At 40.5% G+C, this 24,399-nt stretch overlaps 1 protein-coding gene across 8 annotated transcripts in view; it reads left to right on the top strand.

The window, feature by feature from the left end:
• The window catches only part of PTPRM (protein tyrosine phosphatase receptor type M), a 779,977-nt gene that overhangs the window by 169,778 nt on the left and 585,800 nt on the right, over nucleotides 1–24,399 (top strand). The window lies entirely within an intron of this gene.

Raw genomic sequence — 24,399 nt, 5'->3', positions numbered from 1 at the left:
GTTAAGAACCAGGAAGGTCTGCAGAAACAGGACTGGGATGTAGCCAAATGAATTGCTGCTGGAAAGAGAGTCTGTGGGAGGGGGCAGAACGGTTCTTCTGGCCCCTGCCCCCATTATAGAACCGTTTTAGCTGGCAGAATAACCACCCACTGGTTTTGTTGGCAGCACTACTGTAAGCTGTGCATGTTAAAAACCACCATTTTTTGTCAAGCTGTTTTGACAATAATTTGGTTTTTAAATAGTAATTGCTCATTAATTGCATTTCTCCCTACAATCCAGAACCTGCCTGGTCTCCTTGTATACTTTGGAATATCCACAGATGTGAGTTAATAATCTTTGTATTTTAACCGAGATTTTGGGTGTGTTAAAAAAAATTTCCTGGGGACCATGTGGGAAATTCATGTCTTGTCTGCCAGTAGGACTTGGAGTCCTATTTAAGTGTGATTACAGTTTGACCCCATTTGTTCCTAATAGCCTGAGCCATTTTAATGGGATAGCACACGGTTTGTGCTTACAGCGTCACAGGCAGAAGGATGGGGCTTGCAGGGAGAGTCACTCACTTTAACGGTAATTTACCTGGATCTAGTGCTTTGTGGTTTATAAAGCAAAGATATATAATCTCAATCCCCATGTTAGGGATGTTTAAAACAATCTTTGCAGAAATCCCTAGGGTTAAACAATTCTGTTTTTAAGTGAAGTTATTTGCCTTGTGAGGTCAGATCTGTCTCTGCTTTATCAAGCATTTAAAAAATTCTTTTAAAGCAAGTTGGATAAAAGCCTGTGTTTGCACATGGTTTGAGAGGCCTGATATCTAGTGCTATGATGACAGTTAATGTCGGTCAACGGTTGCCTTCTGACTTCTTAAGCAAGGTCCTTATTCACTTTAGATTTTAAGACCTAGTATCTTACTTGATAAGAGTCTCCATATAAATCTCCAAATGTATAATATCTTTCTAGGTTTTGCTAAGAAAATTGGAATTACAGGATAGTTTTCTGACTAAAGGATATTTTTCTCTATCTGTTTTTTTTCTTTGAGGAAGATTAGCCCTGAGCTAACTACTGCCAGTCCTCCTCTTTTTTGCTGAGCAAGCCTGGCCCTGAGCTAACATCCATGCTCATCTTCCTCTGCTTTATATGTGGGATGCCTACCACAGCATGGTGTGCCAAGCGGTGCCATGTCTGCACCTGGGATCTGAACCCGTGAACCCCGGGCCGCCAAGAAGCAGAACGTGCGAACTTAACGAACTTAACCGCTGTGCCACCGGGCCGGCCCCTCTATCATTTTAATAACTGTAAAAGGAAGTGCTATGGGGATAAGTTTTGTTCTGATAAGCTATATTTAAATTTATATACTTGTTCACTTTAAAATTCTGTTGTTTTATTAAACAAATTCAAATTATTTCTAAGCCCTTTATTGTAGCAGGCTTGTTACAGGCTATTTTTTTAAACACTCCTTCTTTTACACTGCCTCATCTTCCTCCAAAGTACTTTGTGGATTTAACCCTTTCTACTAATTTTGAAGCTGCCTATGTACTTACTGGCATTGGCTAGTCTCTTTTTTGTTCTGGTTCACACTGCACAGCTGCAAATTGAATACTATTCCTTGCATCAGTCTCTGCTCAGGTGTCCAGAATGGCTCTTTATTGGTTATTATAGCAAATAAAAGTTTTCTGTTTGACATTTAAGACCCTCCTGACATTCTTACCTCAATTGTGCCACATCCCCTTTATCCTCCCTACCTGTTGGTCACTTCCAGAACAGCTGTTTTCCCCACAACTCTGGATAAAATGTGTGCCATCTCATGACCACAGTTTATTTCATCTAATTTCTTTATTTTTGGACCATTCTATATCCAGCTAGAATTGTCTCCTTTACAGCCTCTGTCCTCAGCAAAACTGAACTCTCAGCGTAACTGAGACTTCCAATGTCCAGGCTTGAGCATACAAGGCTAGAAATGGTAAGATGGAAGCAAGTCCCCTTGGCATGGGAACAAAGATGTTTCTTCTTGGTTCCTGTGGCACAGCAGAACTCTCCGGCATGTGTCCCCTAAATGGGCTCTGGATGTAACTTTCCCCCCAGGAGGACAGAGACTGGGCTTGTCACCCACTGACTCCAGTGAGACGTACAGATGTGCAGAGTAATGTGAGGGAGGCTGGATGCTTGACATTCAAGGCCAATATCAATTTGCTCCCAGCTTATGTTTCCAACCTCATCTGCTGACCCCATGAATGTCTGTGCTCCTTGGCTCGCTCTTGTTCTCACACACCTTTGAGGAGGATCTGACCTTGCTAATTGTCTGCTGGGTGTGTCTGCCATCCTTCTCCACAAGCACCTTTCCTGACTCATCTAGTCTTGTAAACAGCCTGAAATGTTCAGGTCACATTGGACTTTTCTTCATCCCTCCATCCCTACATTTGACTTTGTTGGATTTTCATTCCCATTGATATTCACTTTCCTTCCTTTTTATATATTGCCACTACCATTATCTGCCCTTTTTGGCTCTGCCACTTGATGTAAGTGATTTCATGGCCTGGAGTCTTGATTTTCTTATCTGAAAACAAAGGGAATTGGGAATGGGTTTTTCACATGCAATTTTGGAATTAGATTTTTGTCTGAAAAGACAGTTTTTTTGCTTACAAGTTGTGTGACTTTGGGTAGAAAATGTATTGCCTCCAAACCCAAGTTTCTTCATTTTTGAAGTACACACAGTTCCCCGATAGAGTTGCTGTGAGCTTTCACTGAGAGCCGTCTTTGCAGTGTGACGTGCACAGCACCAGGCAGCTAGCATACATCTGCTAGATACCCCTACTGTCTCTAAAGCTGGTCACCTGGCTACATTCTTCAGTGTATGATTCTTCCTCTGTGAAGAATTTCCTCACAACTGCCTCTCAAGCTAATAATAATCTTTACTTTCTAAAAACATTTTTCGTATTTATTTTACACTGAATAAATAATCACAAATGAATTGACTGTTACTAGTGTGAAGTGGAAGTTCTGCAGGAACGTAGGGAGACTTCATTTGGTTGGGATGGACTGATCAGGGATGCTGCCACTGAGAAAGTGGTGTTTGAGCTGAGTCCTCAGGGTCGTGGGAGATTGCTCTGTGATGAGAGGTTTTAAGAGTATTCCAGGAGGAGGGACATGCAAAGCCCTGGAGTAACACTTGTGACATAGGCCAAGACAGCAAAAGGCCAGCATATTAGTCAGGGTTCTCCAGGGAAGTAGAACCAGTAGGATTTATATATATAAATATATATATTTACATAAAGATATTTGTTATAAGGAATTGGTTCACTTGATTATGGAGACTGACAAGTCCCATGATCTGTCCTCTGCAAACTGGAAACCCAGGAAAGCTGGTGGTTTAGTTCTGAGAACCAGAGGGCTGATGGTGTGAGTCTCAGTCTGAGGGCAGGAGAAGGCTGGTGTTCCAGCTCATTCAATCAGGCAGAGAGAGAAAATTCTCTCTTCCTCCACCTTTTCGTTCCGTTCAGCCCTCAGTGGATCGGATGGGCCCACCCACATTGGGGAGGGCCGTCTGCTTTAGTCAGTGGACTGATTCAAATGCTAGTCTCTTCTGGAAACACTCTCACAGATGCACCCAGAGACAATGTTTAACCAAAGATCTTGGCATCTTGTGATCCAGTCAAGTAGACACATACAATTAACCATCACAGCCAGTATGGCTGCCTCCAGAGGGAGAGAATCAGGAGGATGGTGGTGTTCTCTTCCTTCTTTGAGCTTGTTTGTCTTGGATTATCTTTTGGCAGAGCCCCACCCCTCTGTTTTATCTTGTTTCTTCCCAAAATTATAAACCTCTCAAACAGAGACTGTGTGTTCTTCATTTCCAACCTTTAGAGAGAAGACCAGTCTTGTCTACTAGGCAGTAGATTCTTGATATTAAACATTCAACTCCATGAGGGCAGACGCTGCTTCCACCATGTGGTGTTTACCACCATATCCCCACTCTCAGTACTCAGCCCAGCACACACTTGGTGCTTGTGCATATTAGTTGAATGAATGACTTTTCCATCTGGCATTTACCAACCCTAATAGCGCATTTTTTAAATTATTTTCTTCCCTCCTGTTCCCTGTTCAACTCACATACATACATATTGATAAATGAATTAAATGTTTTTTGGTTTCAATTCTTAATGAAAATCTTATCTCGTAAGGATTAACCAAGTTTCCTGCCTGAATTATTAAACCATGTTTAATTATGCTGAATGCATTTTTGTGTTTTCTGGAATCTTGTAATATTTGTGGTGTGATTCTGAACATCATTTGTTGCTTGGACAATATGACATTCTAGGAAAGAACATATGATAGACCTTGAGGACTTTCTTCTTTTTTTAATAGTTCTGTGATTTGTACTAGTAAGGAAACATGACAGTAATGGTTAATTTTAGGTTTTATTACTGTTGGACATGGACTTGTGACCCATGGAAACCATACTCAGAGAAAGCTACCTACTCGGCTCAGATGTCCTTTGGCTTCTTAGTTGTGGCCACTTGGCAAGGAATGTACTTTCTAAGTTTACTAGTAACTATGATGGATGCTCTTGGCTTAAATTTTATTTTGTTTATTTTTTGTAAGTACTCATAACTTTCTAGGCTCTCCTTAAAGGAAAAAGTCACTTAGAAGTTTAATAATTGGGGAGGGGTGGATTCTGGAACCGTTATGATGAATCAGACATGAAGGAGCAGTCGTAGATGTTTTGGTTTAGTCGAGTATTGAAGCCAGTTTGGAAGGGGATACAGATATTTTTCTAGTTATATAAATTTGATTGAACCTGTTTGGAAAAATTAGTAATTTTGTAAAACGTCCATTGAGAAGTAGCCAGTGATCTCTATATCCCATGTAATATTTATGAAAGGAAAATAAATTGAGGTGGTTAAGTTTTGAAAGCGGGCACATCTTGATTTGAGTGCTAGTTACTGTTATTAACTTGCTTATATAATCTTGAGAAACTTGTCTCTGCAAGCTTTAGTTTGCTCATCAGTTAGATGAGCACAATGTTTCCTATATGATTGAGCTTTTGAGTATGAGTGTGTGTTAAGTGAGGTGTGTTAAGTAACTGTGACATAGTAGATGATCAATAAGTATTAAATTCCCTTCTTACTCCCTGTATGTAATATAATCAGGGTTTAAATCAACAATCAAGTGAGTTCGTATACTACTGCAGACTAGCTCAGCCATACGACCTTTAAGAAGTTTCAAATAGTTAAATTTGCTTCTCTTTAAAATGCCACTTTTATCATCATTCATATCATTTTGTTTTGGCTATATTTGATAATGTTTTTGCTGGAATCATACCATTTCTGTTGGCTTAATTTATAATTCTATTTTCTTTTTGGCTGTATGCATACTGTTTCATTTTGGTACCTGTTATGCTGTTGGATTTTTGGCTTCACTCACCTTTTTTTCCTTCTCCTCTTTGGCCCATCTCCTCCTGTTTCCTTCTGGCACTGCTAACATAACTGTTCACGCATGTGCTGTGTTCCTTTTTATTGTTTTTTCTTTTTCAAAATGACAAGCTTATATTTCAAGTATGTGAAAATGCCTTAGAACTTCAGGTTGTATGTAGATTAGTGGGCATTTAAAATCTTAACTAGTGCTGTGTAGTTGCTTTTCGGTTTTCTGTTTCTTCTTTACCTTTTCATCATACACCTCATAGTTTTTGTCATCAGCAAATGATGATGAAGGATCCTAATGTGCCTAGCACCGTGCTGGGTCTTGCGTGGAGCAGTTTTAAGAGACTCTTACAATAACTCCTCACTTCCTCTGCTTATTGTAGGCAGAATTTCATAGAATGTGAATTGGCAACATCTAGGTTCTTGAATCTGAAACAAATAATGGACGTATAATCCAAGCAAATATTTGAATGAGAGAGTGTGTGAATAGTAAACAAATAGACATGTGCATCATTTGCCATAGACCAGACTTCTGGCTCCCAAGATGTTATCTCCCTTCACTGTCTTCGTTTTCTCTAAGTATTGAGATGTCAGGCTCCTTTCCATATTGGCGGGAATAATTGCTAGGCGGTTGTGCCACTTGAAAATGAGGTAACAAGTCCTTTGATTGAACTGCCAGTTGTACTAGCTGTGGTAGCATCTTTACAGCAGTGTTACTTTATTCTTTTCACAGTTTGTTCTCTCGAGAAATAAGCAGCAGAAGTGGACGGCAATAGATCGGGGATCTCAGGACAAGAGGAAGGCAAGACGCACCTCACTCTAGGGAGGCCAAAGGGGATGCAGAGTCCCTCTATCTTCTCCCTGGTAGCTAGAAGGTGGTTCAGCGACTACCTGCAGCTACCCAGAAGCTTAATGCAGGACATGCGAACCTTGAGGGAATGCCCAGTGGGATTAGTTAGAGATGATTCACTGTGTGGCTTTTGCAGAGCACAGAGTGACGGGAGAGTCTGGTGTTCCTAAGCACCCTGTTCCTGTGGCCCGATCCTGTCTGTCTCTCCTCTCTAGGTCCCTGCCAGAGCATGGTTCTCCAATCTACCATTTATTAACTACCTTTCTGATGAATTACTCTTCTCTTTAAATTTACCAGGGTACACTTTGTGATAGTGGAGCCAAGAATCTCAAGGTAATAATCAGACAAATCAAACAACTCGTGGTAGAGGAGGGACGTGTACCCTACAGGAAGGGGTAGAATTATCAGTGAAAATACAGACAAACCAGAGATTGGTCTAGGAAAAAAAGACCAGCCAGAAATAGCCAAGATTTCATAGGTCCTTTGAGGAGTGGGATGTTGTGATCTGTTCAGTCAACATGATTTTTTTTCATAGTGAGAAGGAGGACCAGAAGTAAGAGAAATAGGAAATGGCAACAGATTCTTTTAGGGCATGGGTGAGGATCATCTTCCTGCTGCCGTGAGGGAAGAACATGCACAGTCCACGTGGAGGAGGGACTGAGATGCGTAGCAGCTGGTTGAATTCGGGCCCAAAGCAAAAATAGGATTTGAAGACAGTGCAAGAATTTTGTGCGGTGTATATCATTTGGCTTTTAAACTGACTCGAAATAAAATTAGATGAGAACAGTTTCCCTCCATGTCTGTTTTTTTTCTTAAATATTGTTGGCCCTATGTGTGACCAACCTTTTGTATAGAAAATCCTGCCTCCAAAAAATGATAGGATACAATTAATTATGTTTGTACTTTTCTGCAAAGTTTTTATTTTATAATGCCATTCCAGTTATGTGCCACTCTCTTGGTGGGAGGCTAAGGTAAGAGTTTAAAGAATACAGAATTTTAGGCTGAGACGCTACTGTGGTCATACCTTTTCCACACAAACCTTGCTCTCCCTCTCGAGTTTCTCTTGTTCAACTGTGTTCCATTTGGATACTCTGTAAGATCCATCTTCATTTCCTCTGTTCCTATCAGCCTCCTATATTTCCTTGTGCTTTTTGGTCAAACACCATTGTTTTCATCTTACTGGATGGAACAGTAGATGCTGTTCCAGCTTTGATATTAATTTCCTTTCTAGTACAGCAGTTCTGAGCTGGAGAGCATTAGCATTTCTTTTCAATTTTGAAGGGAGATTTGATCTCTCAGCACCCTGCTGCAGTGTCTGAGTTTTCTTGATGGTTCCTTGTGGCTGCTTTCAGTGTAAGGTCAGGTTTCTGATGCAAATGGAAAAAGCAAACAAGTGATTAATCTGCACGTCCCTGTGTTTTGCTGTAAACATGCGTACCTCAGTGTATTGCCTCTTGAAGCACTTTTGCTTAACATGCTTCAGTCTGTAAAGGATTGATTTGTTGAGCAGAATTATTGGTAGTTGGTACTAGGAGTGAATTTTCTCTGGTATCTATTTCAGGAAATAAATCTCACTTCGTGTGTTTCTTTAATTAACTTGTTTCTGTTGTCATCAAATCTTTATTTAATAAGTCTATAAAGCATCTTCAGTGGTGTTAAGATGTCCGTGCTGTTTGAGGATACATTCAAGGATGACGTCTAAGGTGTCTGCTTTAGTAAAGATGCACTTTATTTAAGTAGTAGAAATGAAAGGAGCATCCATAGACTAGTCATCCTACTGTAATTATGTATAATGATTATACTGTAAGGAAAATGTGCCTCTTAGGCGTTAGGAAACCAAGAGCCCAGGTCCACCTCTGCCGTCATCTACCTCTCTACTGTAGGCAGGTCAGAGCATGTTCTGACTTCTTCCCTTGTCTGTCAGATGGGATCACATTTTTGCCCCCCTATGTCACCAGACTGTTGTGGATGACCACATGGAATCATGAATGTGGCAGAGTGGTAATCCCCTTCCTGCCCAGGGTGGACACCGGCGTGGCATTAGACTGCTTTGGTCTGCCTTTGAGGCCTGGTCTGCAGCCCTCCTTTGTGTTACTCATGCTGCCGTGAACTTTGATTCCACGCGCACACAGTAGCCTTCTCACGGTGTGCCTTCTCTCCTCTGTGTTTATGCTCGCTGCAGTCTATCTGCCCCTCAGAACTTGACCCCTCTTCTTAGCCACACCTTAAATGCCTTCTACCCTATGAATTCCCCCTTCTTCTTCCTAACTTATAGTAGCCTCTTAGTAATTTCTGGTAATAGGTCACCTTCTTGACACAATGCTGAATTATAGTTGGTCACATATGTGTCACGTATCGCTAACTAGATTAAAATAGAGGGTCAGGATCCTGTGTTTTGGCTTCTGTTACCACACTACACAGTGCCCTTGTATGGATCAGGAGTTATTGGTTGCTGACTGGAGTGCCTGTGATAAATGGGGCAAATCCTCCAGCCTCAGTTTCCTTACTTGCGTAATACTTTGGGTGATCTGTGTTCCCGTGTGGAAATGTAAGTTGGACATCCTTCAGTCTTACTACAAACAGTTAGGGTGCCAGGCGCTGCTTCTGCAGTAAGTTCCAGGTGCTCACTTTGTAGTCAGGAGGCCAGTGCATGAACATGTACTGTACAGAGTGAGAATAGGGACAGTCTCGTACATGTGAGAATTGTGGCATTCACTGAAGAGCTAATAACCCAGGAAGAAAGAGGGGAGCTGATACATTCTCTAGCAATGGGCTTTAATGGATGAGTGAGCAGTAGTCTGCTGGGCAGGTGGGCAGGGACGGCCTCCAGTAAGTGTGTAGAAGAGTCTAGGAACCTGCTGTGTGTGGGGACTGGGAGTGGTTGTGTGTGGAAGTACGAACCTGGCACGTAGAGCCAGTGAAGATGCAGGTGGAAGTGCCCTTTGGTCATGTGGAAATGACCTTGGAGTGCTTGGGCGAGGTGAGTGGGTGCCGGAGGAGCATCTGTTTCAGAACCACTCAATGCCATGAGAGGATAGAAAAATGGCAATAGTAGAGGATCTTGCTTGCACTTCAACTGGCAGAAGAATCAGCAGGAAGCCACCTAAAATTTAGAGATCCAACTCCACTTCCAACAGTTCTGATTCCATAGGTCTGGAGTGGGGCTTAGGATCTGTGTTTTAAGAAATTATCTGAGTTGATTCCGACACAGGTGGTCAGTGAGCGGCCCTTTGAGTAAGTGCTGAATTATCCCCGAGGGCTTTGTAAATGCAAGGAATTATAAAATTTGCACATTATCCATTTGTCCTGGGAAGACAGATCATGGATAACTCTATTCAGATTCTCAGAAGGATCCATAAATTCCCAAAAGTTTAAGAATCACTGAGCTAGAAGAAAAGTAAGTAAAACAGAATGAGAACAGTGCTAGGGCAGGAATCCTGGAGATCAGTAACCTTAGAGAAATGTTCTGTGACGTAGGGAAACAGTGTTTTCAGGAGCTCAGCTGTAAACACGTCAGAGAAGTAGGCTTGCCACCCAGTTTGTAAATCAGGATTCATATTTGTGTTAATATCTCAATGCTTAAAGGACAATGTTTGGTGGATCTAGAGATTTAAAAATTTATCTATTATAGGTCTTTTTTAAAAAAAAGTTTTGTCCTGACCTAATTAAATCTTCTAGTTTCCTTTGGGTTTTGCTTTTTAATTTTGAAGCTATCAATATATCAAAAGCTCAGTATAATCAAGGTCTTTCTTGAGAATTGTTAGTAATGGTGCTACATTTTACTCTCCTGTGGTTAAGGTCAGGTCTGCATTTCTATGATAAACATCTTTCTGAAATTTATGGAGCCAAAAATTGATATTGATGCAACTTGGTTTTTACTTTCAGCCTAAGAAATGTTATTTCAGTGAAGTGTATGCAGAGAAGTGGTGCCTGCTCTCTCTTTTTTCCTAAACCCATGGAAGAGGGGGCACATTGTTTATACTGGCAAAATCATATGGGATACAGTAACTCTAGTGGAGGGCTCTGATCAGAGATGTGTTTTCCAGTGATGACTGAGGCTGAGTGATCTGCTGGTAACCGAAGCTTGTCCTTAGCAGGGGGCTTTGGCTCCCAAAGTCCTGCATTTGATCCTTGGATTCAGCGTTACAGAAATTAAACCAGTCTGTGAAGTTTCCTCAGGCACATTTCTGGCCCCATGAAGGGTCACTGTTTCTTAAGCCCAGTCAATATTACATTGATCCTCAAGAGTTTTTCTTTATTCATGAGGTGCCCAGTGCTAGGTTAGATGTTGTTCAAGGTAAGTGTCCAGTATGGCCAAGGGTGGACAGTAAGCTTACTTAAAGAGCATCTAATAAGAAAGAGGGATCCAGGCCACATATAATCAAGTGTAGAATTACATACTCAGATGATTAAAATCAACGATATGGTGATGCTTTGATTAACTAATCCCAGGGACCACAGTTCCTTATAACAACTCAGCCATATGAGAAAGAAGAGTTTCATGAGAAGCACAGCTCTCCACTCTCCTGGATTTCTATTAAAAATATGCTGGTGAGGGGCCGGCTCCGTGGCTGAGTGGTTATGTTCACACGCTCTGCTGCGGCGGCCCAGGGTTCGGATCCTGGGCGCGGACATGGCACCGCTCGTCAGGCCACATTGAGGCGGCGTCCCACGTCCCACAAGTAGAAGGACCTGCAACTAAGATATACAACTATGTACAGGGCGGGGGGTGGGGAGATAAAGCAGAAAAAAAAAAGATTGGCAACAATTGTTAGCCCAGGTGCCAATCTTTAAAAAAAAAAAAATATGCCAGTGAATAGTTTCTGAAGCAAATACGGCTCATCCCAGGTGTATTAGGAAGTCACTGACCTTGATGTTATCTTCTCTTTTGAACCTGTTCCCCATCAACTTTTCCTATGTGTAATTTCCCTAAGTTATCTTTATTAAAATAAGAAATACCCCACATCTAGTTATTTGTACTTGGAGTTTGTTTGTGTGGGCCTGCATGTGATAGCTCTAAATAAATATTTTTTGGAGTGAATGTGGTTAGAGGACTGGCTGTATGGATCCATTTTCATATAGTGTTTGTTCAAGTTTTAGATTTTGAGCCTCTTTGTTGTAGACTGAAAAATGTAAACTGATTCAGATAATTTTGGACTTGAGTCAGCAGATGCTGAGGGGGGGCAGGTTGAGAAGACTCCTACTGAAGTCATATTTTGTGTTCTCAAATGATCTTTTCAGGGGCCGGCCCAGTGGCGCAGCGCTTATGTTCATATGTTCTGCTTCTTGGCGGCCCGGGGTTTGCCGGTTCGGATCCCAGGTTCGGACATGGCACCACTTTGCAAACACCATGCTGTGGTAGGCATCCCACATATAAAGTAGAGGAAGATGGGCGTGGACATTAGCTCAGGGCCAGTCTTCCTCAGCAAAAAGAGGAGGATTAGCAGCAGTTAGCTCAGAGCTAATCTTCCTCAAAACAAAAAAGATCTTTTCATCAAATGTAATGTAATCTTTTTGGGGTTGACTTGGATAGGAGTGATCACCCTAAATCGATCCCAGCCCACATAGGATTGAGTGGGTGCCAAGTCCTGTGATTTCATGTTCTCTGCTCTTCCCCAGCCAGGAGCATGGCCAGCCCTCACACAAATCTTCATATCAAGAGAGTTTCTTCTACCTCTAGTCACTCCCTCTTCCTAAACCTTCTTTTCTCCTTTTTTTTTTTTTGGTGAGGAGGAATGGCCCTGAGGTAACATCTGCACCAGTCTTCCTCTATTTCTCTATTTTGTATGTGAGATGCCGCCACACGTGGCTTGATGAGTGGTGTATGGGTCTGCGCCAAACATGTGAACCCTGGGCCGCCGAAGTGGAGCATGTGAACTTAACCACTACACCACCAGGCTGGCCCCTCTTCTCTCTTAAACATTGAGCTCAGCCATCATTTTGCTTCTATTATTTAACACTATTTTATTTGAGGTTTATATTATTATTAGCCCCCACTCAACCGTATATCTGGATATACGCCTACACATTTTAACCTCCATTATGTTCCCGGTAAAGAAGTATTATATTTAAGAGAAGAGAGAGAAAAATAATAGAATGTATAATCTTAGAGTGGAAATATTTCCTTAGAGGTCATCTAGACCTGAAGTTGTCAAATATTGTTAAAATTAACTTTTTATGGTATAATTCTTTTTTCTTTTTTTGCTGAGGAAGATTAGCCCTGAGCTAACATCTTTTGCCAGTTTTCCTCATTCTTTGCTTGAAGAAGACCAGCCCTAAGCTGACATCTGTGCCAGTCTTCCTGTACTTCACATGTGGGTCACTGCCACAGTGTGGCCTACAAGTGGTGTAGGTCTGCACCCAGGACCAGAACCCGCAAACCCATGCCCCCAAAGTGGAACATGCCAAACTTAACCACTATGCTTCCACAGGCTTGGCCCCTGGTACAACTCTTTTATTGCTCATGGGACCCCAATATTTAAAGTAAATGAATGTCAAATATATGAGGTTGAAGTAGGGTTTTAGTAAGGCCTGCACTGGGTTCACTTTCACAGTCTAAGGGGATCTGAGGGTTCTCAGGATCACAGTTTGAAAAACCAATGATCTAGTTTATCCATGCTATTTTATATAGATCAGAACACTGGGACCAGAAAGGAAAGGGAGCCAGCATTTACCTATTTACTAAGTAGACGGGTAGGTAAGTGGATAGATAGATAGTTTAATATCTATATGTATATATAAACACACACCTATGTACAAAGTCATTTAATTCTTATAGCATTCTAGAAGGTAGATGGCTTTACAGATGAATAGATGAGGAAAGCTTTTAAGTTGATAGGATTCGGACTAACCTCAGGTCTTTTTGGTGGCAAATCTATGTTCTTTCTATTGTATCTCCGCACTGCTGGCTAGTTGCCTTGCCCAAAGCCACACATAGGCAGGGACAGGACTGGGACCCAGATCCTGCTTCCTGGTCCAGAGTTGTTCCCTCAGACCACTTGTTCTCTTTAGTCAGTGGCAAAATAATACCTCCTACAAAAGGTAAATAGAATATTGAGTAAACGGTCAGTTGAAAAAAGAAAAACACTCCAGCTGCACTGACCTGGAGAAGAGTTAATACACTTAGTTCCCTATATTTTAGCAACTGATTGGTCGTATAAAATGACTGGAAGGAAAGCTGATTCACAATAATTGTTGTGCTGTGTCAGTATTGCTCTTAGCTTGGAGAATTTTGCATGGAATCCAGCTTCCTAATTTAAAAATTTATGTAACGAATTATTCTTCTTCAAAGTGTACTTCCTTTATGCTGAGAATTGAAGTTTAGTATTGAATAAGTATTCACTACTTTAACGTTTCCCAAATTTGAAAGATATATAATATGGAATGGTTAACCTTCTTGTTATGTTTAAAGCATAAAAGCAAACACAACCAACTGCGGCCTTGAACCAGAGTTCCAGTGTGATACACAGATACACAGAAAGTCTGTGTGCTTTCTGTTGACTTATGCTGAGGTCTGCCAAATAACTGCCTTATTATGCAGATTCTCAGAATAATAGGCCGTGGATATCTTAGATTCTCACATCAAGTTGCTGACTCTGGTTTTCTTTTTATCTGGACTGTTTAGGGACAAGAGATCTTCAGGATGAGTTTTTGTTGTTTCTCTTGGATCCCACAGCATTTTTCACGGTTCTGGTTTTTAACTACTTCCTGTCCCCCAAGTTGTCTCCCCGGAGGACAAGACTTGCTTTTTCATCCTCTGCATATTCCCTCTCACCTGCTCCCCTTCCTGCCCAGTGCCCGACACAATGCCTGGCACATAAGTGAGAGGGAGGAAGGGAAAGAGATGCCATGAGTCAGATCAAAAAAGCAAGAACTCTGGAAACAGGGTTCTTCTTCCCTTGGTGTGGCCAGAGTGTTTAGTGAATAGAGTCCATTAGTATTTTTTCTTCAGTGTTCCTTTCTAATAAAGATAGAATAGTAAAAGGATTTTCTTCTTAACCTTTGTTTCAAAAAACTTTACCAAATTTCATTAAGCCCAGCAGATACGTAGTGAGTAGCAGGCACCTTTCCAGGACTGGAGACACAGGTGAAGAAAACATTGTCTAGGCCCAGGGAGCTCACAGTGCAGTAGAAGAGACAAGTAAGTGTGCTGCCTCACAACTGTATTGCTGTATGGGGTGGTAAGGACGTCTAGAAGACCTGTATATTTTGCAGTGATGGTACACAGGAAGGAGTGATGGATTTTATCTGTGAAAAGGAATCAGTAAGAGGTACCCAAGAGAGGGGGCCTGGGATTTGAACAGTGGACAGGAGTCTGCCAGCCAGACCCTGGGATGGGGGTGCAGGGACAGCATGAGCAGATGTGTGGTATGTGGGCAGTACGGTCATTGGGGTGAAGCTCCAGATAGTCAGGGATTACCAGAGGATACTGAAAGGGAAGTGGTGGCAAGAAATGAAGATAAAGAAGTAAGGATCAAATCTGGAAATTCTCTTATGTCACGTGATAACATTTGAATATTATCCCATGGGCGGGGAGGAGCTGATGAATCTCTTTAAGTAGGGGAAAACCATTTTTAGCTGTGTGTTTTATAGAAGGTCAGCTTGTTGGTAGTGTGTGAGATATACTGGAGAGGGCAGAGTCTAGATGTGAGAAGATGGGTCAAGTTCATTGGGGACATGAGCTGAAACTCAAATCATGGTATGGTTGGAATAGGAGACTTATGGGGAAACACTCAGGAAGTTGTTGGGCAGAGAGGAGGTTGACTGACAGGGTTTGACTTGAGCCTCTGGTTTGTGGTGCCATCAACCGAAATAGGCAATATCTGTATAGAGATGCCTATCACTTTAATTTCCTGTTTCAGATAGCATCACCAGAATGGTCCTGGCTTTCTTTGATGTGCATCGTCTTGTAACAGTGAGTATACTTTCACATTTACCACCAAGTTCAACCTTCACAATTTTCCTGGGAGATACGTAATAAATATTACAAGAGTTGTGTCTTCTATAGGGCATAAATCCTCGGGGATTTGCTATGGTCAAATTGCCTCTGAAAATCCTTTAGGAAACTTCTGGGTTGAAGCAGCACACTGTTTCCCTGCAAGTCAGACAGAGACCCACCCCCCCACCCCCCCGTCCCCTCTTTGGAATAGATTGCTTTTTCCTTGTTTGAGCACCAAATTAGATAGGAGACTTGAATTTTGGACTCATATTTTCTAAAAAATGCACATCTGTAAATGTGAGATCACGCTGGACCCAATGAATGAGATGTGCACACTAAGAAAGGCCTGAAGGATAAAGAAACAGTGACTGACAAGTGGGAGTTGGGGACGCCAGTTCATATTTCTACTTTCCAGCTCATTGGGGCTCCTGGAATAAATGGAAGACTGTCCTTTATGACCCCCCCATTTTCATCGTTGACATTAGGTATGTTAATTCTACCCATGATGTGTGAACTGGGCATCCCCTTTTCATACAGTGAGCAAGACACATGGTCTGTGACTTGTCCAAAGATAGAATAGGTAGCTGACAGATCCAGGACTTAATGTATCCTGAGTCTTGGATTCCAATTAAGTTGAATCAGTCTTACAGGTTACCGATTTTTGTTTTACAATAAGTACTCCTAATGATTGGAAATTGGAACGAATGTTTTATCAAGAGGATTTAGGAAATCATATTTCCTTTTTCCTTATAATTGGGTTCTACCCAGTGAATGTAGTGTGTATAAGAAAATGTTCTTTGAGAGAAATGCATTAATTACGTTTAGGTTAATCAGCATCCAGTAAAAATAAACAATTGGCTGGCTGTTTCAAGCTGAATAACATGGCTTGACTGGACTGTGTGTTGGTGAGTTCAGGAGTTTATTTTATCAGCTGTCCCAGATAATGACTTTATGCTAATAAAATCATCAAGAGATGGATTTGTAAATCATAGTAAACTGGCAGGAGTGCTATTGGGCATAAAATGAAGTTCTGTTTTTTTTATTAATTTCCTGGGTATCTCTGACCAATAACCAGGATTGTTTTCTACCTAGGATATCTCTTCTTGTTGAGTAGTTCTACTTAGGAGAAAAATCACATCTTGGGGTTTCATAGCATGAAATCAGAGCATAGAATTCAACACTTTGATCAAGCAGTATTCTTCTGTTGCCCTTATTCTCCCATATTTATGACTAAAAAGAGTTATTTAGAGCACTGATCTCCAAAAGTCTTTCTCCACACTCTTTGAGGTGTATAATACCATCCACTGATGTATGAAAGAAAATATTTGAACTTCAGTTTATGTTTATTTTCAACTTCGTACTTTAAAAGGTCAATTAAATGTGTGTCAGTAATAATCTGCATATGTCGAGTACTACATTATATATAATTTATACATAAGTAAACATAGAATGGTTGTGCCTTTAAAAAAAACTGGTATGATACCTTCTTAAAAATGTTTAAACTACTGATCTAGAGCACTTTTCTAAAATGGGTCAATGATTAGATTACTCTGGGAATTTTTTTAAAATTCCTGGGGCTGCTCCCAGAAGATTCTGGTTAATAGGTCAGTCTAGAATAGTGGTTCTCCAACATTAATGCATATCAGAATCACCTGGAGGTCTGGCTTGTTAAAACCCAGATGGATGGACCCTGCCCAGTGTTTCTGATTCAGTGGGTGGGGGACCAGGCCTGAGAATTTGCATTTCCAACAAGTTCTCAGGTGCTGTTGCTGGTCCAGGGAGCCACTTTGAGAACCACTGCTCCAGTGTGGGACTTGGGACAGAGGTGACTCTGGAGAGGAGGTACTGATGCTGATCTAGACTTGCTCATTTCCTCCGCTGGACTGTTCTTACAGATATCCCATCATTCTGTTTTCCTTTGTTACTCCTATTGCTGTGTTAGAGGGAAACAACTGTTTTTCACACTATAGTTTTCAATATTGGTGTCAAGGATAAAAGCACACTGTTATATTCAGGTAGGTTCCTATTTACAGGGAATTCATATGAGTGGTTTAATTAAATCCTGTAGCAACTTGATGAGGTACTTGTTTGTGTATGGAAAACTGAGACAGCCAAGTCCTAATGATTTGGCTGGATGCATATAATATTTGGGAATAGAAATAACACCATTACCCATTTAAAAAAAAACAGATTTAAGATCAATAAAAAAAATACATGATTGGTTGTTGCAATTAGTCTTTTTTAAAAAGTATAAATCAATAGATTGATATGAAATGAAATATGCAGTGAGTGTGATAAACCGTAGAAACTTTAAGAACAAGACAACTCACTTCATTTGAATTATATAAAATATATCCATCGGCAAATAGCATTTTTTACAATAAATCATAGCATTAGCTGCTTAAATGCCTGTGCAATGTGTAAAAACTGCTTGGTAGATTAAATTATGTAGAAGAGTTCTATAATGCTTAGTGTCTGATTCACTAACCATCAGTGGGGCACTCAAAGTTTAAGAGGCATTATATGCTGTCATTGTTTGACAGGCAATTAAATGTAGGCATCACTGGATTGATTTACAAGCAGAAAGCAGTGGCTGTGCTTTGTTGGTGTAGGTTTGTTTTTTTAACTCTTAAAGCAATTATGTATATTATAGCTAATTTTCTAGTTATCCTTTGAAATGTGTAGTTTATAGTCATTTATCTCACAGTTTTAAATTTGAAATAAGTGGATAGGACCATCTGAGATTACATCTATTTTAGGAAAATAGAACATGTAACATCAATTCTTTTGAGGGATACTTTAGCACTAGTTTTTGATCTTCCCTCTCTGTAGAGAGACCCATTTAATACTTTATGCATTTAAAAGGCTGCCTTAAATGGGGTCGTTCTGTATTTAGAACAAATGAGAAAAGTGTTCCAGAAATCTCCTTAAGGAGTATTACAGTCTTTTTACAAAATAACTTTAAATGGACTGTAATTATAACAAGAAGAACCATTGCTGGAATATATGTCAATTTAACCTGTTAACGGCAAAACAATTCAAAGTATATATGTATCTAATAAATAAGTTTATGATATTAACATTTGATTGTCCTCCACTAACTTCTTAGAAACAGCTCTTTCAGGAGCTTATTTGCAATGCAATTCGTGTAACAATCCCTATATAAATATTACACCTTGTTGTTAACTTCATAGTGTGTGTTAAGGGTGGAAATGTGCAGACTGGAAAGAGCATGAACGTTGGACTCAGACATTGGTTGAACTGCTAGCCACACACAGAACTCTCTGTGACTTTGGGCGAGATATTTATCACCCCAAACTGCCATTTGTAAAAATAGCAATGTGTCAATCAAGATCCAACCAGGAGACAGAAACCACGCAGTAATTTGAACAGGGAGAGTTTAATATAAAGAAAAATTAACATACACAGTGGATTGTAATACAAGAGATTGGCTAGTACAAATTAAAGAGAGCTCTAAGAATAAAGGAAGAGCAGGCTTGGGGAGCAGCCATTGCTCCAGGGCAGAAATAGGGCTCCAAGGAGGAGATCCTTCTAGAGTTGAGATCCAGGGCTCAGGGGATGACAGGGAAGTCGCTTTGGGGCTACACTGATAGAACTTGGAGGAAATGTGTCCTCTAGAGTGGCAGGGAAAGCTGCTCATGGGAGATGTCCCTCTGAGGGCGCTCTACAAAACCGCAGAGGGGGTGCTAGGGCTAGCTGCTGTCTACTGGGCCCTGCTGGCCGCCATGCGCTATAGGAGCTGGGCACGGGGAAGCCTCCTGCACTGCAGACCTGGTGCCGGGAAAGCCTCATGTGCTGTGTGCTGAGGAGCCTTCAAGGGAGTCCTTTAAGCCCACCCTTTCTCCTGCAGTGCCTCTCCCAAACCCTAGACCATTGACTGATGACGCTTAACATCTTACCAGCTGGGGCAGGAAACGTAGGTAGAGGACCTGGATGCATTTTTGCAGAGCAAGCAATGAAAAGTGAGTTTAGAGCTGAGACGTAAAACGTTGATAACTGGTGCAAAGCATATCGATGCTTGCCTTTAGGGTTTTAAAAAACATTTGCATGGTTTTGTTATGTAACAAGTTATTTGACACAGGCATATTGAGACAAAAGTGTTATACTGGTTGTGAGGAGTAAATGAAATAAAACTACATATTGCCTTAAGCAGAATCTGGCTGGCATGTGGCAGATGTTCAGGAAATGGTAGCTGTTAGTCCCAGAGAACTTTCTAGATCAAAGGTGGCACTCTGACTGCCTTGGTAGGTCTCTCACATAGTAGTGCTGATGAATAACTTCAGGATAAAGAAACAGTCCCAGGTAGTGGTTCTCATCCCCAAACCTTAAAGACTATAGGCAGCAACCTCGGAAGGACCCTGAAGTCAGTTAGTGGATCTAGACCTGCCTTTTACAAAATCGACTAGAACAGAAATGAAAAGTATCAGTGTATCTCAGGACAGATAAATTTGGTTTGTAAAATGTGCATATATGTGTGTTGGATCAAGGTGTCATACCTGTGGATCACAATACCAAAAATATTTTTAAATATTGCTCTAAACCTCATCAATGTGTTTTCCTTTGTCTGCTCTCCATGCCTAGGGCTTCAGTAGGCTATCGGATGGTCATGTGAAAGATCTTATAAAGTTTCCTTTGGGGAAAAAGTAGAGCATCCTCTCCTTTAAAGCTTCTATCTTAATGATGTCATACTATTCTTGGATCTACTGAAGAATTGTCTGCTACTCCAAAGAAAGAAGACAGATAAATTCCCTCCAATATGCAAATGACAATATTTTATTTCAGTAAATCAAGAATGACCTTTATAGACAACTAGCCTTTCTATCTCATTATCACCAGAAAAAAAAATCAACTTTTCTAAAGCAAAAGCCATTATTTGTGGAAACTTCATTAACGTTTAACCAGCTTACAGTTTTCAACCATAATATAAAATGAACAGTTCAGTGATTTAGTCACATTTGTAGCTGGTTCATCTTGGAATACACCAGGACAGAGATGGGTGTTTTGTGGGGATATACTGAGATTGTTTTCATTGTTTAGGTCGATATTACATTACACTTCTTTTAAAGATTTCCAGGCATGATTATTGCAGCCAAATTCTGCATAGAATTTTGGGGAAGTTGTTACCCATTTTTCTAAAAAGCATTTATTGGGTGCCTACCATGCACCAGGTCTAGGGAATACCAAGATGACTAAGATACAGTTATAATCAAAATTACTTTTGAGCAGAATTCCTACCCTGCCTATAGGCTTTCATTCATCTGTTCATTTTAAAACCTGCAGTTCTCATGAAATATATCAGGCCTAATGCCATTTCATCTCATTTCTAAAGCATGTGGCTCTATACTTCAGTCATAGCACAGTCTAGTTGCAATTTCTTCTTGGGGAGTAAATACACAAACTCTTGGCAGCCCACTGTGACTTTGGTGAGAGAAAAAATATTCATAAAGACCATTTTAAGGGATATTACAGTTTTAGTCCTAGAATGCACCGAGCTCCCACAAAATCTTTATGGAATTGAAGTTTGATGACATGCTATCATGGCATGTTACTGAATAGACCCTAAAACCCAGTGCTCTGTGCTGGTGGACGCCATCGCAAAGTCTTTTCATTAACTTAAGTTGATTGCTTCTTACCAGGGCCCTGGGAAGACAGTTCTCTCTGGATTTAGAATTAGGAGTAGTGGTGTTACTTTTGGGTTTTCAGCTTGGAGATACTATCACATAGCGTTAAGAATGTGGGCTCTCAAGACAGGATGCCTGAATTCAAATCTCTGCTTCATTACCTTCCAGCTTTGAGATTTTGTGCAAGCTGTGTAACCTTCTGTGCTTCAGTTTCTGTATCTGCCATATAGGGTTGGTATGAGGATTAAACATGTCCTCAGTAAATGTTAGCCCCTATTATTAGTTTTAGTATTAATATTATCTCATAGATACTGTGAATTATGTAATCAATCATATTTTCCTCTTTTCACTGGCTACCCAAAAGCACAAAGTGAAGTTTGTGGCTTACTTCCAGTAAATGAACCTAGTGACATTTTTTATTACTTGGTGGTGATGATTGTGCCCTAGCCATATTCCTGGTGTTATTCTTAATTGTTTATTTGCTCTACTTTCCTTGCCTTTTAACTTACTTTTCTTTGATTTTGTTAATTTAATTTTTATGTTATTGTTTTGCATTGCGTGTCTTGGAACAGGCCACGCAAACATCGTTATACAGAAATCATTATCATTGTTGATTACCTGAGTATTTGACATCTGTTGACACTTCCTTTGCATAATAACTTATTATTCATCCAATACATCTGTGTTGTATCCAGAGTTGCTGAGGAAAAGCCTTTCTCAAGGTAGGAGGGAGGCATGTGGGCACGCATGCATGTCTGTGTGTGAGAGAGAGAATATGCCTGATGCAGACCACCACCCTATCCAGCTTGCATCGCCTTTCCTCCGTCTTGTATGACTTTTGGTTCAGTCCTGATTCCCCTCCACAAAAGAGAAATAAGTTACTTTGATTTTGATGGAAGAATATAGTCCAACCATGAGCTGTTGGGCATCAATCCAAGTAACACAATTCTGGAGAAACCTTGGCAAGTCTGTTGCTGACCACATTCCTTTACATGATGACAAACTGTCTGGGTTATTCTCAAAATCAAAAAGGCTTACTTTTGGAAGTGCTTCATTTCGGTGTTTCAGGGGACTTTGCTTCCTTATCGTGTTCTTCATTGGCCCGAGACCATTTACTTGGAAAACCTAGCCAGGCCCCTGTCCCCCTGTTCTTTGCTCCTGCATGCGCCCCAGAGGAGCCAACAGGAGTGTGCCTGCATGAATGTTCACAACTCTTCAGCATCTTATGAAGTACACTTTTTACTTTCCAAGTATGTATTCCAACTATTTGCAATGAAATGAACTCCTGAGAATAATTGTTGTATGAGGTATATATGGTATGAAGGATTTAAGAATTAATAATTACTAATACTGCTTGACATGCCTAACATATGTTATGCTAACTTTGTATTTGCCACTTAAGTAAATGGTCAGAAATACCATGGGAGGGACATGTTATCTCCATTTTAAAGGTAAAGAAACTGGGTTCAGAGAGGGTAAATGATTTGTCTGCAATCACAGAACTGGCAGGGCAGGAATGGGGATGTGCCAGACATTTGACTCTGGAACTTGTTCTCTTCACCTCTACACAAAGCTTCCTTGAAAACTAAGTGCTTAATTGTTTTCTCTTTAATTGGTTGTATCAATTCCAATGTCATTTACCTTAATCTCATTTTATTTTAGCTCAGTAATTCACCTTTGCTCTTCTTAGGGTCTCAGCATCTGTGGGATGAAGGCCAGTGGTGAATCTGAAAATAGGCATGCAGGGGCATATGTCTTTGGGCAATAGGAAATTCATAGTGTATCTCATTTTCCAGAAGTTCAGTAATCATACACGGGTCTAGAAAGACTGTATGATACTTTTAACGTTTCTTTTCAAGTGATGAGAACAGCCTTATGTAATGGGAAAATTGTATCCTTGCACCAGCATTGCATTAGTCTCTGGGGTTTGCTGACAGCCAGGCATGCTCTTCCCTTTATATTTGGCTGTATCTTCAGTGCCAACAGTTGTTTTGTAAACCAGATCTTTAACCAGCCTTGAGTTGTTTGTGGATGAGTATAGCTGTTTCTCACTGTTTAAGATTGCACTGCAGGACTTTCATCAAAATGCTATCTATGTTTCCACTGTGGGGGCCCTGTTCTGTCAAAATTCTTAGTTCTTTCTTTTTGAATATTATTAGTGATACTGCTGTTTGGGCTTATTCCTACAGCACTGAAGCTATTTTCTACATCAAAATTAGGATTTGCAACCAAGGGAAAAACATTTCTCAAAAAATATTTTTTGTGTAGTTTTCTAACATTTCTTGCCCTTCTTTGGAAAGTTGTTGGTATTATGTACCTTAAACAAATCCACTTTGTTTGTGAACTTGTTAAATCTAAGTAAGAGGGAAGTATAAATTACCAATTATTGCCAAGGTGGAATGTTGAGTTAATGCTGTGTCTTTGTAATGAATTTTCTGTTCCCAGTAGAATGTTGAATTGACCAGTTCTGTTAAAATTGTTACAGCAGGCAGTGTCCAGGGCCACTAATTTCATCGTCATGTCTGGAGCTAATGACTAAAACAAAGCTATAAAACTGGGAGAGACCTTTAAAAGTGGTCTGAGGTCCCTTGTTTCTGCCCCGTTCAATATGTTTTATCAGCAATTTGGAGGCAGACATAGAAGCGTGCTTATCAAATTTGCAGATAACACAAATCTAGGTAGGATGACTAATACCAGAATGACAAAATCAGGACTCCAAAAGCTCCCAACAGGCTGGGGTGATACACTGAAAACGATAAGATGAGGTTTAATAAGGATAAATATACAGTCCTCTATTTGAATTCTAGAAAGTCACTCACCTTATTACAAGACAGGAGAAGTGGCTCAGTGGCAGTGGTATGAAAAAGGCGTATGGGATTTCAGGCTCGCAGAAGCTCAGCATGGACCAGTACTCTACCCAGACTGCTGAAAGAGCACGAGGTCAAGAGAAGGAGCCAGTTGAAGTCTGGCTCCAGTCCTGGGAGTCATTCTTTTGGAAGAGTGCTGTTAAACTGAGAGTATTCAGAGGACACCTGCCAGGATGGTGAAAGTCTGAAAACCTTTTAGTAGAAGGAATTAAGGGGAGCAAAGCATGTTTTGCCTAGAGAAGTGAAGACTTAGAACATGACGGCTCTTTTCAAATAACCAGCTTTCCTGTGTAAGAACTGAGGCTTTTTACCATTTCTTCATGGGTAGAGCTAAGATAGATGGTATACATTTCAAGAAGTAGTTTGGGCTTTTTTAAGGAGGAATTGTCTACATGGTGGGGATGCTTTTCTAAATTCTGAGTATCTCATCTGTTCAGAAGCTGTCTGTCTAGAAGATTGTAGAATTGACATAAGAATTTGGATGGAAGTTGGGCCAAGTGATCTCTAACATCTATTTTACTTCTGAGTTTGTGCAATTGCTGTTTTATTTTCTTGCCGGCAGAGCATACATTACAGACATAGTGTAGTAATATTCTTATTTTTCTGTTTTCTTAACCAGACCCTTAATTCTCATCATTGGCAAATGATTATAATCTTTTAAACTAATATAATAGCATTATATAATGGG

Source organism: Equus asinus, chromosome 7, assembly GCF_041296235.1.
Source record: "Equus asinus isolate D_3611 breed Donkey chromosome 7, EquAss-T2T_v2, whole genome shotgun sequence".
Taxonomy (NCBI): Eukaryota; Metazoa; Chordata; class Mammalia; order Perissodactyla; family Equidae; genus Equus; species Equus asinus.
Note: the sequence above shows the minus strand (reverse complement) of the source record. Positions and strands in the feature narration are given on the sequence as shown.